We start from the raw sequence: 17,086 nt of genomic DNA on the forward strand, positions 1-17,086 counted from the left end.
GGCATTGTCTAACTCCCCGTTCATTGGGCAAGAGAGTTTTGGGGGTTGATTCTTTACTCTCTTTGGGCAACAACAGTTATTGAGACGCTCCCTCCGTTTACCGTTTAAGTGAGTAATGATGATCACGCAACATGCAACCTTACTTGAAGTTAAATAATCCAATGACGTTATATAATACTCTCTTATAACAACTCTTGATAATCTTCTAACAACTCTTGAAAAACAGTTAATTTGGGCTGCCAACGCTTGCTATAACTAATTAATGCACATGGAGACAGTAGTGGGTAAAAGGTGCTCTCCAAGCGCATTTCAATTTTTGAGCTGTTTTTACATAGTAAAAACCCCTCAAAAAATTTTCATGCACTTGTTCGAGCTTCTTCCCCTCACTACTCTATATACCTACTACTTGCTTATACCCCCATTTTATTCACTACTATATATTAGCTCTATTTTCAATCAAAAAATCAATAAAAACCAAAACTACATCACAGAAGAATTAGCTTATTTGAATATTATACTTATAAACATGCTCTCTGAATTGATTTCTAGTATGACCATATCTATATCTATGAAGATAAATACATAGTCTACATTTCCTATTTCTAAATCTATATAATGATATATGTTTATAAACATTACACATACTACATGCTAGATATTGATCAGGATCAGAATAATGATATCCCAAATGTTCTATATAATCTTTCACCTTAACCATATTTTTACATACATAACAAGAATATTCTAATTCTTTACAATTATTACAACATTCTTTCCAAGACTTATTTTTACACTTATTGCATTTCATTTTCGACAAATTATTTTTTCCAAAATTTTCCCTAAATAAATACATCATGTCTCAATCAACTAATTCTAGTGTCATAAACTTCTGCGATGTCTGTAATTTATCCTTCGAATCAAAGAAGGGTTTATACAGGCATCAATCATACGATCTCAAACATAAGGAACTATTGGAGAAATTGTTTGAGTCTGAAAAAGAAGAAATCTTGGAGAGGGTGTATAAATCGGATGAAGATGATTATATTATTAAAACTAGGGCTAAAGCTGAAACTAAGACTAAAACTGATATTATTAATACTAAGGATATTATTAAAACTGAAACTGAAACTGGCATAGATATAGCTAAAATTGAACCATGCTGGGTTTGTGGCGATAAGTTTAAAAGTCAGATTGGTCTACAAACTCGCATGAATAAACACATGAGAGAAAGTGTTATCTCAACTGATCCAAGCTTTGCTAATCAGGGAACCTGCTTCGCATATAATTATACTATTAAATCAAGCATTAATCAAAGACAGCTATATATTACTAAGCCGGGTAGTTATATCAATGATATTAATGAGCCTATAGATTACATATTAGATGGGTTTAAAACATTTAAATCATATAAATAAAAAGTTACGGCCAATCGCTTATATAAGAAGAGAGAAGAAGAAGAGACTAAGACAACTCTTATAAACTTTAGAACTGATGAATATATGACTAAAGATCATCGACTGGATCTAAACCAATGGCTAGATAATACTGGAGAAACATATGAGGGTTATGGCTATGATTATGAGTTTCTTGGAATAACTGACATTCAGCTAAATATAGAAAGAACTAAACCATCATTAGGATCATATATCGAACTACCACCAAATCTAAGAACTAGAACAAAAGCTACTTTAAATATTAAAAGTAATACATTTAATTGCTTAAGATTATGCATTACAGCCGCATTATATCCTGTGACCCAAGATGCAACTAGAGAAAATAAGTATATTAATAATCTAGTCGATGACTGGGAATATAATGAAACTGCATATGATTATATAACAAAAATCCAAAATAAATATAATATCAATAATTGGTTTTACAGGCCTACTCAAGATAGTAACATAGCAAAAGTAGAACGCCTAGAGAAATGTTCTAACTTTGTAAAAGATAGACAAAATGTTAGGGTTCTAGTCTGGAATGAACATTGTGCTCTAATTAAAAATGTGGAAGTATTACTAGAAAGACCCAATACCAAACATGCAAAGTTCTGGTTTTGTGATAGTTGTACCTATTGGTTTAGCTCTCAATATAAATATGAAACTCATGAATGCTGTGTCCAAATCAAACCAAAGATTGTTTGCCCTAAGTTAAAACAAATTAAATTCAAGAATCAACATAAACAACAAGAAGTGAATAATGTTATATTTAGTGATATTGAATGTTACATGAAAGGAACCGATGAAAAGATTGGTAGCAATACATATAAGATATCTGAACATCCACCTATTGCTCTTGGTTAAAGTTGGCATAGCAGACACCAATCATACTTTGGTCCAGACTGAATCAAAGATTATGTTAGAGATTTATTAGAAATAGAAACAAAACATAGCATTAAGAGAAACAAAGCAATGCTATTCACAGAAGATAAATTGTATCATGGTGCTAATGATATATGTCACATTTGTAATAAAAACTGTGTTAATAAAGTTAGAGATCATTGTCACCAAACAGGTAGATATAGAGGCCCAGCATGTAATATTTGTAACTTAAACTATAAACATCAAAACTTCATTCCAGTAATATTTCATAATGGAAAAGGCTATGACTTCAATCTATTATTTAATGAGATATTTAAACAGAATAATAGCAGAAGAATTGATATCTTGCCTAGTACTAATGGCAAAGCTAGAACGTTTAGAGTGGGTGTATTAAAGTTTATCGATAGTTACAGTTTCTTGACAATGTCTCCTGATAAAATGGCAAAAGTTTATGTTAAAAATAAAACATTATATCCTTATGAATACTTTAAAGATGAAAATAGCTATAATAATAAACTAGGCAATCTATCAATTCAAGACTTTAGATCATCACTAACAACTAAGTTACCAACTCAAGATGAAGTAGATGATTTTAATAATTCTAATAGTAATAAAACAGGTAAAGAATTAACATTGGAATATATGGAAAATGATATATTCATTTTGGACACTGCTTCAATCTATTTGTTAAGTTAAATATGAATACATATAAACTCAATCCTCTACATTTTATTAGTCTACTAGGCTACAGCTTCGATTGTCTCCTAAAACTAAGCAACTTTGAATTAGACACAATACAAGATGAGCAAATACTAAAAGTCTTCATTAGTGCAATGAGAGGTGGCATATGTGGTGTTATGGGTGATAGGTATATTAGAAGTCAGAGTCAAAGATCCATGGCAGAGCATGACCGGAGGTCGATATGATACATCGATGCTAATAACTTATACGGTTATGCACTAATGCAAAAGCTACCATATAAAGGTTTTGAGTACTCCAACGCAACTCTAGACAAAGTATTAATTACTTCAGATGATAGTGATTACGGCTATTGGCTTATCTGTGATTTAGAGTATACTAATGAATGTAAAGAGAGAACTAGCAACTTCCAACTACTATCCCATGGAAGAGAAGTAGAGAATAATGAACTGGGATACAAACAAAGACCCCCAACTTCATCGAAAAGCAAGAAACTATTATTAGATCAGAATAATAAATATGAATACCCAATACACTATCGGATGTTAAAGTTTGTTGTTAAGATGGGTATAAAGGTTACTTAAGTCCATAGAATAATTAAATTTAAACAAGATTATATAATTAGAGACTATATTGAACTTAATACTAAAATGAGAGCAGAAGCTGAAACTGAGCCTGAGAAAGATATATTTATGTTAATGAATAACTCATTGTTTGGTAAAAGTTGTGAGAATCCATTAAAGTATCTAGAAGCCAAGATCCTAACTAATGATTATGAAATACTTAAAGCTGTTAGTAAACCAACATGTAAAGATGTAATTAGATATGAAAACTATACTCTAATAGAATTCTATAAAAAAGAAATACAAAATGATAAACTCATATATCTAGGCCTTACTGTATTGGAGTTAAGTAAACTCCATATGTATAAATTTTATTATGATGTACTGAAACCATTGCTAGAAGACATCAACCTTCACTATATGGACACGGATAGTTTTACTTTAAGTTATAGTAGAGGTAATGTTGACAACGAGCACATGGACTTGTCTAATCTAGATCCACGAAGCGGGTTCCCCGATATTCCTATAAAAACAAATAACAAAGTCCCTGGCAAGTTTAAACACGAGCTAGGGAGTAAAATAATAGAAGAATTTATTGTATTAAAACCCAAAACATGTAGTATAAAGAACTATGGCGCAAAAGAGAAAGGAATAAAGAAAGAAAGTAATGGAAACCACGAGGAATATTATAATGCTCTAATAAATAATAAGGAAAGGACAGTAGAGGAAAGTAGGAAGTTGTATGACCACGATTAAGATAAGTAAAAGAAGTTTAAGTAATTTTGATGATAAAAGATTTTATGTAAATAATATAAAAAGTTATTCCCTAGATGAGAACATGTATTTATTCAAAAGAGATTTATTAAATAAAATCAGCCAACAGACTTCGTCTGCGCCAAACCGACGGAATATGGTAAACCCAGAACTGATAAACAATATTAAAGAATTAACAATTAAGGAAGATAGAAAGTTTATTGAAGCCGCTATTAGATTATATAATGAACTGTGATAATTATTTTTATAAAATGACTAGGCTAGATAAACTTATAGAATTAAATAAACTACAAAAACTAAACAGAAAAAATAGATTAGAAGATAAATTAAAACAACAAGAATATTATGGTGAAATAGAAAAGTTATTTGATCCTCTAACTAAAACTTTAAATACTAATAGTGAAATACTACAAGCCCACCAAACGCAAACAATGGAAGCAATAGGTGAAACCGCTTCTCGGATTGGTGAAACTGCTGCGCAGATAGGTGAAACCGGTTTACGGATAGAAGACAACACATGCATTAAAAGGTGTAGCGCTCTCTCCCGTTCAACAAAGCGGGTTCTCTGTCAGAGAGCCTATCACATTACCAGGTCGAGAGGGCAAGTTGTTTAAACTAAGTAACGAGATGCTTGATATTCTAGCAGATATGAGAAAACAAACGAATATTCAATTACCATTAGTCCCATTCGATGCAAATGAAAATGAGTTTACAATTAATAATGTGCCAACTCATATAACACCGAATGGTATAAAACTAAGAAATAACAACTATGATTTCACTAAAGGTTTCCTTATGTTTATCACTAATAAAAATGTGACAGAAAGAGACATATAAAGTGATGAAAACAAAATAAAACAATTTCTAAGGGATATTGGTTATAAACAAAGAGGGGATACTAAAAAAAATAGATCGAAAGTTAGAAGATTATCAATTAGTATCGCATCACCGAGAAGAGATTCCTTTAGTAGTGAATCCACTGTTTATGATACTAATGAAGAAGAAAAAGAAGAAGTTAAAGCTAGTGGTCTTACTAAGACTGACCCCAACAATCAGGGAACCTGCTTCGCAGATCAACGGAGTTGCCATTTAAATGGTTTTTGTAGAAAGATTAGAATTATTAATACTAGAAACAAAAGCTGGTCATGATGGATTATATGATGAAATGCTAGATATATCTAAGCAACTATTATCTATGAATATTATTAATCAAGAACAATTAGATAATTTTGTTTTTAGCTATGGTAAATGAATAATGATGGAAAAACAACAACAACTTTTAGCTAAAGAAGTATTCAGTCCTCAAATAACAAAGTTTAGAAGAGAAAGAATAATACCATTATATAAAGATGAAACATGGTCAGCTGATTTGATAGACAAATCATCTCTAAGTAAATACAATAATAATTATAAGTTTATATTAACAGTTATAGATATATTCACAAAATATGCATTGGCTATTCCATTAAAGAGTAAATCTGGTTTATCTATAAATAATGGTTTTAAAACAATCCTATCAGAAGGTCCACAAGGTGGCTCTGAACATAGAAAACCAGAAAAGTTATGGGTAGATAGAGGTAGTGAGTTTTACAATAAAACATTTAAATCTTTACTTAAAGAGTATGAAACAAAACTATATTCTACTTATAGTGATTTAAAGGCTGTGTTTATAGAGAGATTTAATAGAACATAATTACACATAATTAAGAAACCAATTTTCCTCAATGGTGATGGTAATTGGGTAAATATACTAAATGATGCGGTCATAACATATAACAATAACATTCATTCAACAATTAATATGACACCAGTTGATGCTTCTAATAATCCTGATAAAGTTAAATACTCATTCATTTTTAGGAATAATAAACCTAACCTTAAAGTTAGTGATTATATTAGAAATGCAGATAAACGTAATATCTTCTCTAAGGGATACACTTCTAATTGGAATAGAGAGTTGTTTAAAGTTAATGAGATTTTAAAAACACAACCACCAACTTATAAGATAGAAGATATGGAGAGATAATAGAGGGTAAATATTACGAACAGGAATTATTAAAATCCGAGGTTGACTTTGAATCTAATAATAAAGTTTTAGAATCATTAAATATAAATCTTTCTGTAAATAAATACAAAGATGACAAGAAATAGATTCAATCAGGCTAAACAAGCATCATCAAATATTAGTCTATCACCAAGTAAGGCCCGTCAATTGTTCTTAGAAGATAATGATAATATTGATATGAAGGATAGCTATAAAATTACAAATGTTCATCCTCCAATAGATGAAAAAGATGTTGTTGATAAAGAGTATTGTGACAATAACTTATTATCTTCTAATAATAAAATAGAAATTTTAAGTAAAAACAACAGAGCTAAGAAAAGGTGAATTTGATAAAGTCACAACTAAAACATTACAACTAAATGAAACACAAGTTAATGATGAACTAATTAATGAGTTTATTGAATCAGCAAATGAAGTCACAAATACTGTTAAGTTTTGTAATAAAGTTGCTGCTGATACTATCTCTAAATATAATCAATTAAAACAAGAATTTGATAATAATAAGTTTAATCAAAATATTACTAACATACATTTAGATGATATGTTTACTAACGGTCTAAGAGAAATGAAAGAATACAATAAATCTCTTAGAAAAGTTATAATAAAATATTAATTGCTATACTTTTACAAAGTACGTTAGTTGATAATAAAGAGATAGCAAGACGTGAGATGCATTATGGTTTTAAACAAGAAGATATAATGAAAGAAATAGAAAGAATTTTTACTAATGAAAATAAGCAAAGCTATGACGGAGTCCATGACCAATCCAACAGCACCGAGTGAGAGATTACTATATCCAGATCTGTCTTCAGTATCAGAACGATTAATCCGCGAAGCGGCTGAGAAACAGATAAATGAAAAGATTCAAGCCAATAATAAATTTAACAACAATATTAACATTATAAAAGATATTGGAAATTATTATGAAACTGATACTAATAACTATAATAAGAAGTTAAGTAGATATAAAAATTATATTAACGTAGCTGAGATAACAGAAATACTATTATCATCAATAGCAACAACGGCAACAACAACATCAGTTGCATTCACAGGTATAGGATTACCTAGGATAAGATATAATGAATTAGTCAAGGTATATGAGGATTATAAGAACAAGAAAAACAAGCTCAGTGTTTTTTTAGATTAAAGCTATTAGTGCTTAGTAATAATAATGTTTTTAGTAATAATAATATTAGTATTAATATATATATAGATAATATTAGAGCTAGTCTTAGTCTTAGTTATACCCATACCCATAGTTATATATAAACTAATATAATTAATTATCTTTTCTTTGTACCTAAGTATAAGCCTCTTGCTTTTTGTACTACTTTTATACCCTCGCCAGTAGTTGTAAGTTTAATTAAATCAGGTGTGGCCGATAAAGCAGCTCTAGGGTTTCTAGATGCAGTCGCACTTCCTATTTTACTTGCTAATTCTAATGCTCTTACTGGATTATTAGCAACTTTCTTTCCAAAGTTAGCCGTAGCCCTACCAACACTTTTAAAGAAATCTTTCAATCCCTCTGCTTCTATTGTTGCATCAGATAGTGTCATTGACTTATTCCTACATTTAACACAATTACCCTTTAACATTTTAGTACCCTTCGCTGATACAAAACCTCTTATGTTATTAGCACCACTATAATGTCTACCACCAACGCAATATGAATTAGTTTTGAACTTATTTAAAAGACTCATTTCTATATATAAAAAATAATGGAAGTTAAAAAGTATAATCCCTTTGTTGTTATGAATAAGCCTAAGCCCAAGGTTAGGCCCAAGGCTAAGATTAAGCTTGAAGCTGGAGGCTTATCTCTAGAGAATAAAAAGAAACTAGATATTATTTATTCTAGGGGTTTTGTTACGATAAGTAAGAAATAGTTATAATTATAATTATCAGGAACTGCTTCGCAGATGATTATAGCTAGAGATATATCTAAAATAATGACTAGGGCCATAGTTTTAATTATAATTATGATACTATATCAACCGTCTTATTTTCATCACTATTCACACTAATAACCTTTCTAGTTAATACTAATGCATGACATATAACATCGGCAACTGCAGCACTAAGTTTAAAATTAAGTTGTATTGGCTGTGGTCCTATATGATCACTTTGATATCTAATATCAAATACATATATTCTATAACTACTTTTGAATGTTCTATGATTTATGTATGGTGTAGTAACCCGTTATAATCTTTATTAAAGCTAACAATCTCTTTAAAAGCCTCATTATAATTATTAGAACCATAATTAATATTCATTCTATCCTCGGGATAAAGCTCACTACCAATCTTACAATAACATTCAGTAACATTCATTATATCAAATGTATTGCATCATGAGTTTGTTCATTAACATTATTATTTTCAAAACCGACTATTATATATTGTGGTCTTTCCATACCACTTTCCATACCTAGATCAAACAAGAAGTTAGTAGCATTGGGTACATTCTTATAAAATGTCTTTCTTTCATAATAACTAAAGTCTGCATTATTGTTTTTACTTAAACCCTTTTGCACAATAATTCTATTGTCATTACTAGGATCAATACTGGGCACACAGCATATATCTCTAATATCTAAATTACCATCATTACCAACTGCATCATTGCCAGCATTAACTCTAAATAGAGCTCTATCATTATTATTTCTTTTCAATATTAGCTTAAATCCTAAACCATATATAATCTTTTCTAAATCATTTACGAAACCAAATAGATCACTCATCTTAATCACCATATACATATGACCTCGTTCTGCAGTAATATGGTCACCTTTAAGTTGACTATCTCTATCGCCTTGATTTCTAACGAAACCACTCCCATATTCATCATCAGTACTAGTTAATAACTTATGCATCAATAGATTAGGATGACAATGATCTATATATTCAATAGTCATACCACCACTAGTTTCAAGCTTAACTGAACTAAATAATGCAATCAAACCATAATTAACTAATCTGATATTAGGATTATTAGCAAATACACCACCAGAATCATTTGATACAACAAACTCTATCTCTCTATTTGAATCATGTAAATTTAAATGATTCTCTTCTCTATTGAGTATGATATTAATGTTTGTATTGATTGTATTCATTGTTGCCAGATTATTTTGTTTATATTTTATAAGCTTACTTTTGTTTATATCATTATTATAACCATAAGTTGTATCCAAATTAAAATCCATTTTTATAAGATAAAAAATGACAGACAATTTAATCAATTGAGGTGCAACTTCGTTGATGTTATGGGAACTACAAAAGATAACTAAAGAATTAACTAAAAGTAAAGAAGAACATACACTTAATTTTGGAATGATAAAACCAAATGAAAGATTTCATTTTAATAACCGTATACTTAACACAACGAAAATTGGTTAAGTTAGATTATCTGTTTATAATTCGGTGTTTAATATAACTGAAAGAAATAACCAGTTTATATTTACTAATCCACAAGCTTTCCATCAGATAGATGCAGCCAATGTGTTTATTATACCACCGGGGTCATACGAGTTAACCGATATAGCAGATATAATAAAACAAGAAACAAATAATAAAATTTTATTACAAGTAGACAAAAATACAATGAAATGTAAAATGGAAGTATTACAAGGTGTTTTTAATTTTAATGTAGAAAACTCTGTAGCATCAGTACTAGGATTTGATGAACAAATATATTCAAGAGGTAAGTATACTACAAATAAAATTATTGATATAATGGGTTTCAAAACAATTAATGTTCATTGCAATGTTATATCAGGAGCTAAAGATAATGGTAAAGTTACAGATATATTAAATACATTTAATCTAACAGAAGCACCAGGTTACTTGATAAATTTTATACCAACTAATATCTTATATCAAAATGTAACTAAAGATAGAATAGAATATATTGATTTTCATAAAAAAGATGAGCATGGAAGACCTATAGAATTTAATGGCGATGTATTAAGTTTTACTTTGCATTTAGTGTAACAGCTAGGCAAAGCCTTGTTTTATTATAATCATAACATATTTGAAATAGTATTTTTTCCTTAAAAAAATGTTTTAGTATTAAATGTGATGAATGTAAAAATAAGTCCTGGGCTCAAAGTTGTAATTGGTGTCAATGTAAACCATATCAATGTTTTGTATGTAATAGAGTTATAACATATAGAGATAAACATGATCATTTACTAGAACATTTTAATAATCCCGATCAATATCTAACATAAAGAAAGTGTAAAGTATATAAACATCTCTCAGTATAGATTTAAACAATTCTATTGTAGGTTATGTACATATCTCCATTAATATACTAAAAAAGATTTAGAAAACATGTAGAATCCCTTACACCATATTCACAGATTAGTATAGTTATAAATTATAATTAAACATAAATAACTACAAAACTCTCCGATCCCAATTAATTCTTAGTTTACCATTAATATTTTTATTTTATATCAATGACAATGTAATTATAAGGCTCTTTCCATACCTTATTACATATATTAGGAAAATCATTATAACTAAGTTCAACATTATTAAAGAAATCTTGATATATAGGTATGAGGAGTTTACCTCTTTGTTCAAATGAAATAAATAGATTACAATTCTCTCTAACACTCTGTCTATCTATTGTGAATAGATTTTGATTAAGATATATCATATTGCAGTTATTATGTCTACCCCTACAAAAGTATTCATCAATAACAGGTTCTTTGGCTCTAACATCAGTGAACGAATGAATACGAAAAAGTATTCATTAATAACTGGTTCTTGGCTCTAACATCATATATAAACAATAAGCCCCACAATAAGATTCATCATATTGTTGTACTCTCTCATTAGAGCCTAGATCAACATATTCTTCTAAAGATAATGGTGGGGTCTCAACACCAAAACTATCATAGTAATACACAGGACCACCTTCTCTTCTTATAATCAAAACCCAATGTGTACCATCAGTTGGATGTAGATTTACAATAATGTTGAAGTTGAGTTCCCTGATTGTTTTAGGATTCTCATCTCTCATTACAATTTCAATTGGTGTTAGACTTATGTCTTTATCTTTATCTTATATTCTGATATCACTCATAGCATTATTATCAATATTAAATTTATTTAATTTATTATTGAGTTCCTCAAAAGTTAGGATAAGCATTTTTTTTATATATAAATTTTATATATAAAAATGGATAAAGGAGATATACTTTTTATTTTTATTATCATAATGACAATTTGTTTTATATTTTATAATTCGATACGGAGTAAATATACAAAACTAGAAGAAAGCTTTGGTGAATTTATGAATAGGAGTCTAGTTAGATTTGAATATGAAAAGTCACCATTACATACTATTGTTTATGGTGGAACTGGAACAGGTAAAACATATTTTATTAGACAATTTTTAAAATTATACTTAGATCCTCGAAGCGCTTACACCGATCAAAACCAAAACCAAGATCAGGCAAGTAATTTGGTAAACCACGAACAAGGTTCGTTCACTGATCAAGCTAAAAATATAATCATAGTATGTAAAGATGATAGAGATTGGATAGATCCTGAGACTGGTGAGTTTTACTTTGGGTTTAATAAATGTGATATAAATATGATTACATCAAAAAATAAGTCTAAATTCAAAGATAGCGTAATTGTTCTTGATGATATGGGCGATAAGTTAAATAAGGATTTAGCTTTTTATTTCACAGAAGGAAGACATTATAATATCCAAATCATTGTAATAGATCATAAACCAGCTCAAAAAATTAATACAGCAAGAATGAGTTGTGATACTTTTTATTTAACAACTTATAATAGAGCTGATCTATTTAAAAATTTTAATGAAATATATAAATGTGAACATAACTTCAATAAATTTATTAGTGAGTTAAATAGTAACTGTTATAATTGTACAGATGGAATGTCAGATGAGCTTCGTTATGGTATAATTAAATATAATAGGAAAGAGAATACTTTTATTATTATTGATAAGAATAGAACTTTGATATATGACTCGAGAGTTGGTTTCCTTGGTTTAAAAGCTCTTAGTTTTAAAGATGAATTAGAAAGAGAAGATATAAATAAATTTATAGCATATATGAAACCACTCATGATTAATGCCACGGATAGAAATGTTATTAATCATGATAACTATATATTCTTTTTTAATAGACTTCTTAAATTAAATAATATTAAAATACAGAATGATGTCCTAACACAAGAAATGGTTACAGGAAAAGGTATAAAAAAATTTATCAACTATTGGTGGAATTATAAGCTCAGGTTTAATTATAATTAGTTATATTTATCCCGATATGATATCAAGAAATGCTGGGGGTATAGCAATGGGAGCAAGCACAATGTTGAGTAGAGTAAGTACCTTGGTTAACTATGGATATGGAGAAGAGTTGGACAATGATCCACGAAATACAATACAAGAATATATAAATGAAGAGGATGGGATTTTAAATAGAAAGGGGGGAAAGTATTTAAGCAATGTCTATGAAAATAATGAAGAATTTAGAGATGAGATTATAAATTTTATTAGAGATAAAAAAGAATTAGACCTTGAAGTGATTTTAGATAGAAGATATAATACTAATATGCTCAATGTGGCGGGAAAGAAATATTTAGCTGAGTATATCACATCTAAAGATAATACTAAAGATATAATTGAAATCTTGGCTAGATATTATTTATAATTTTACCCCATAATAAATGGTTATAAAATGTTTAGAGTGTAATCATAAATGTGGAGCTCCCTTTAATCTAGCTTTTCATTATTCAATATGTCATGAAGATAAAATTGGTAAATGTGTGTGGTGATAAAACATTAAGCGGTATTTGCATAGAAACTGATAGTTCTTTTAAAGATGAATCTGGATATAGTCCTAGTATTGACCCTAGCCCTAATCCTAGCTCTAGCCCTAATCCTACCATTGATCCTAGCCCTAATCCTAAAGTTATAACTAGATGTTGTAATAGATTTAATTATGTAAAACCCTTAACAGATTTTGATAAAAGCAAGTATACATGTAGAAATTGTAGTTCTAAAAAAGTTAGTTGTCTATATTGCACTTCTATTGTGAGATATGATGGAATGAATGCTCATGTAAAAAGACAACATCTAGATGTGGATATACCTAAAGGATTTACTAGAAATCTGCGAAGTAGTTAAACTGATCTGACCCCCAATCCTATTATTACACAAAATGAAGGAAGTTGTTCATGTAAATATTATAATTTTGTCTCATTTCTTATTAATAATTGGATAAATATAGAAAAAGTAAAAGAAAATATAAATTTTTTGAAGAGTATAGATAATTTAAAATAAGAAATAAAAATTCATTAAAAAATTTAGATAATAAAATTTATTTAAAAAAGAGGGAAATCACTCTTTAAGCCCGATAAATAGTGATTTTGTACTGGGGCATCACTCCGATTGGGGCGATTTCGCTCTTACTTTGAAATTTGCTTCATTTTTAAATAAATTATTAAATTTTGCTATTACTTTGGGTTTTAGCTTAATTATGACTTGGCCAAGTAGTAAATAAAAACAAGGATCTTAATATTATACAAATATTAGCACAATTTAAAATTTATAAAAGAGTTAAGCTGGTTTTTTATTCAAGTTATTCACGAAGTGGTTACACCAATTTTCGCAAGTTGGTTTTACGTGCTTTTTACAAGGTCTCACTAGTTTTATACTAGTATCTGGGGACGTCCACTGGAGTCAGTAGGGATCTGCGAAGCAGTTTCACTTATAGAACCCAAACTATCCGTCTGATAACATAATTACCAGCTTAATTCGACACTAGTGGTTTACACTAAGTGAGACAAGAAATGATAGATTTTGAGTGAATATAAAGGTAATATGTAGTAGATAAAACAAGCTAATATATAGTAGTCAATAAAATGGGGGTATAAGCAAGTAGTAGATATATAGAGTAGTGGGTGGAAGGGGCTCGAACAAGCGCATGAAAATTTTTTGAGGTAATTTTACTGCGCTTGGAGAGCACCTTTTACCCACTACTGAAGACTCTTATGCAGATGTGGAAATGGCAATATCTTTCAAAAGCTACGACAAACTTAAAAGTTGGAGGCAAACTTAAAACTGCAAAAAGGGGAAACCACCTAGGGAGCTTGCCCTGAAGCCTCTAAATACCTTGAACACGGTGTGATCAAGAGTGGTGTAAGATATCATAATAAAATTTTCACGGCGAATGAAGCATTGTCAAAATCTTTTGGTACTGCGAAAGATAAAGCTCATTTTTCAGAAAAATTCAAGGAGGATGCAGAACAAATTCGATTCGGCCAATTGATATGGCGTGAATTTAAATTTAGTTCATTATGTGTGTTTATCTATCTATTTTTAATTGCTCTCAAACGAAGTTCAGCAATTATATTAGTCCTGTCGGTCTTTTTTATGCGATTTTTCGCTTGTCCGATTTTTCGGCTGACGATTTTGACTTCTCGTCCTCAAAAACGAAATAAACAGGTTAAGTGCTCTTAGAGCCTTTCAGCTGTTTCAGCTCAAACTGCTTTTGAGACTTATACTTATGGTGTGAAGGGTGGTTCTTAGAGGTTGAAGACACCCCCACTGTTGACACCCCCACTACTGCCCCTACCCCCACCGCACTGTTGCCCCCACCCCTCTGCTGCCCAACCCCCTACCTCGCCATCAGCCCCCAGGTGCACCCCAACCCCCCCCCCCGTGGGTACTGACGAACCACCGATTTTCTTAGAGGTTGAAGACCCCCCCCACTGTTGATCCGCCCCCCCACCGCGCTGTTGCCCCCCACCCGACTGTTGCCACCCCATTAGCACCCCGGTGAACCTTCCCCCGTAGCTAGCTACTGAGGAAAAACCGCTCGCTGAAAACACGCAAATTTATTTTAATATTCATTTTTTTGAGCTTTTTTAACAGCCCTAGATGTCAGGGTTCCCACTCTAGGGTTTGATAATAGGTCATTGCATAGTTTCTAGTGTTAATAGAGTGGTTTCAACCTTTCAACATCGCGAATTTTTGCATATTTCCAAAACTTGCAAATTATTTCAAGGTTATTGAAATTTTTTGTTGTTTTGGTTTATCCAGCCTCAAGAGCCGAGGAGCCTCCTCTAGGGTTTGTTAATAGGTTACTGTATAGTTTCTAGATGTAATGAAGTTTTTTTCAAAATTTTAACATGTATTTTAACATTTTTTTGACAAAAATAGCATTTTTTTAATAGACATTTGTTGTCATTATTCAAATCTTTTCAGCCTCAAGATTCAGAAAACCTCCTTAAGGGTGGTTTGATGACAGGTTGTCGCATAGTTCAATGATAATGAAATGTTTTTCAACGTTTTAACATCACGAATTTTAGCAGTTGATCGTTAAAAGTTTTCAAATTTTTCAAAATTTTTTGTCATTATCGAAGTTTTTCCAGCCCCCAGGAAACAAGAAAACTCCTACAAGTTTTGATGATACGTCACTGAAGAATTTTTTTGGCCATAGAATAGTTTTCAACTTTTTAATATCACAAATTTTATCCATTTTTTGTATAAAACTTGCAATTTGTTTCAATTTTTTTTTAACTTTTGGTCATTTTATAGGTTTATCTGGCCTCAAGAGCCAAGGAACCTCCTCTAGTGTTTTATAATAAGTTACTGTATAGTTTCTAGATGCAATGGAGGTTTTTTAAAATTTTAGCATCACTAGTTTTAAAATTTTTTTGAAAAATTTTTTGGTAATCTTCATGTTTTTTGAAATTGTTTCTTTTATGGGTTTTTCCAGAGGCAAGAAACCTCCTCCAGGCTTTGGTAATAGGTTACTGAATAGCTTTTAGGTGCAATGTTTTGTTTTTCAAGATATTAATGTCACGAATTCAAGCAATTTTTTTAAAAAATCTTATGCAATTTTTTCAAGTTTTTTTTTGAATTTTGATTTTTTTTCCAGAGTTAATGGAATGGATATCATTATGTTAATGCCTGAATTATAGCAATTTTTTGATAAAATTAAATTGAAAAAAAAATTGAAAAATTATTATCATGTTCCAAGCGTATGGATCTTTATGGGCCAGCGAAACTGTTTAAGGCTTCAAATAGGGATACTTGGCAGTCTCTTGAGACAATGGAATGGTGTTCTGAAGATAATAATATCACGAATTTTAGCAAGATTTTGTTAAAATTTGCTGTTGTTTTTAAAATTTTTGAATATTTTTGTCCTTTTCTGAGTTTAGCGATCATTACTGGCCAACGAAGTCCTGCAGATGGGTTACATGAAAGAGATCGAGAGACAAAAAATTTTTCTGAACAGTTTTTCACTACGAAATGTGGAAACTTTTCTTTTGAATTTTGCACATTCAGTTTTTTTTAATTTGATTTTGTTACTAACAAGGCTAGAAAACTTGGAAGTTGTAGTGTCGAATCTCATCATGGAAAAAATTCCTAGTTCTCCCTCTCTCAGTGTTGGTTGGTTGGCGTTTTTTTCCTTCTCTTTCTCCTTCACGTTTTATCTCGCACTATCTCTCTCTCTCTCTTTCTCTCCTTAACTCTTTTGTTGATGCGGCACTTCAGCGACTGTTATGTGGCGTGAGGTCATGGTCTATTACCCTAATTTCACGCCTCTTCAATCAAGGTAAAGATAACCTCACTAAACAGTGGCTAGGTACTGCCGAAGCCAACCG

At 30.3% G+C, this 17,086-nt stretch overlaps 1 protein-coding gene across 1 annotated transcript in view; it reads left to right on the forward strand.

The window, feature by feature from the left end:
* Positions 1-17,086, forward strand: part of LOC142343916 (cullin-4A-like) — a 414,013-nt gene that overhangs the window by 317,951 nt on the left and 78,976 nt on the right. The gene's annotated exons all lie outside the window — the stretch shown is intronic.

This window comes from Convolutriloba macropyga, chromosome 1 (genome assembly GCF_964194025.1).
Source record: "Convolutriloba macropyga chromosome 1, txConMacr16.3, whole genome shotgun sequence".
Lineage (NCBI taxonomy): Eukaryota > Metazoa > Xenacoelomorpha > Acoela > Convolutidae > Convolutriloba > Convolutriloba macropyga.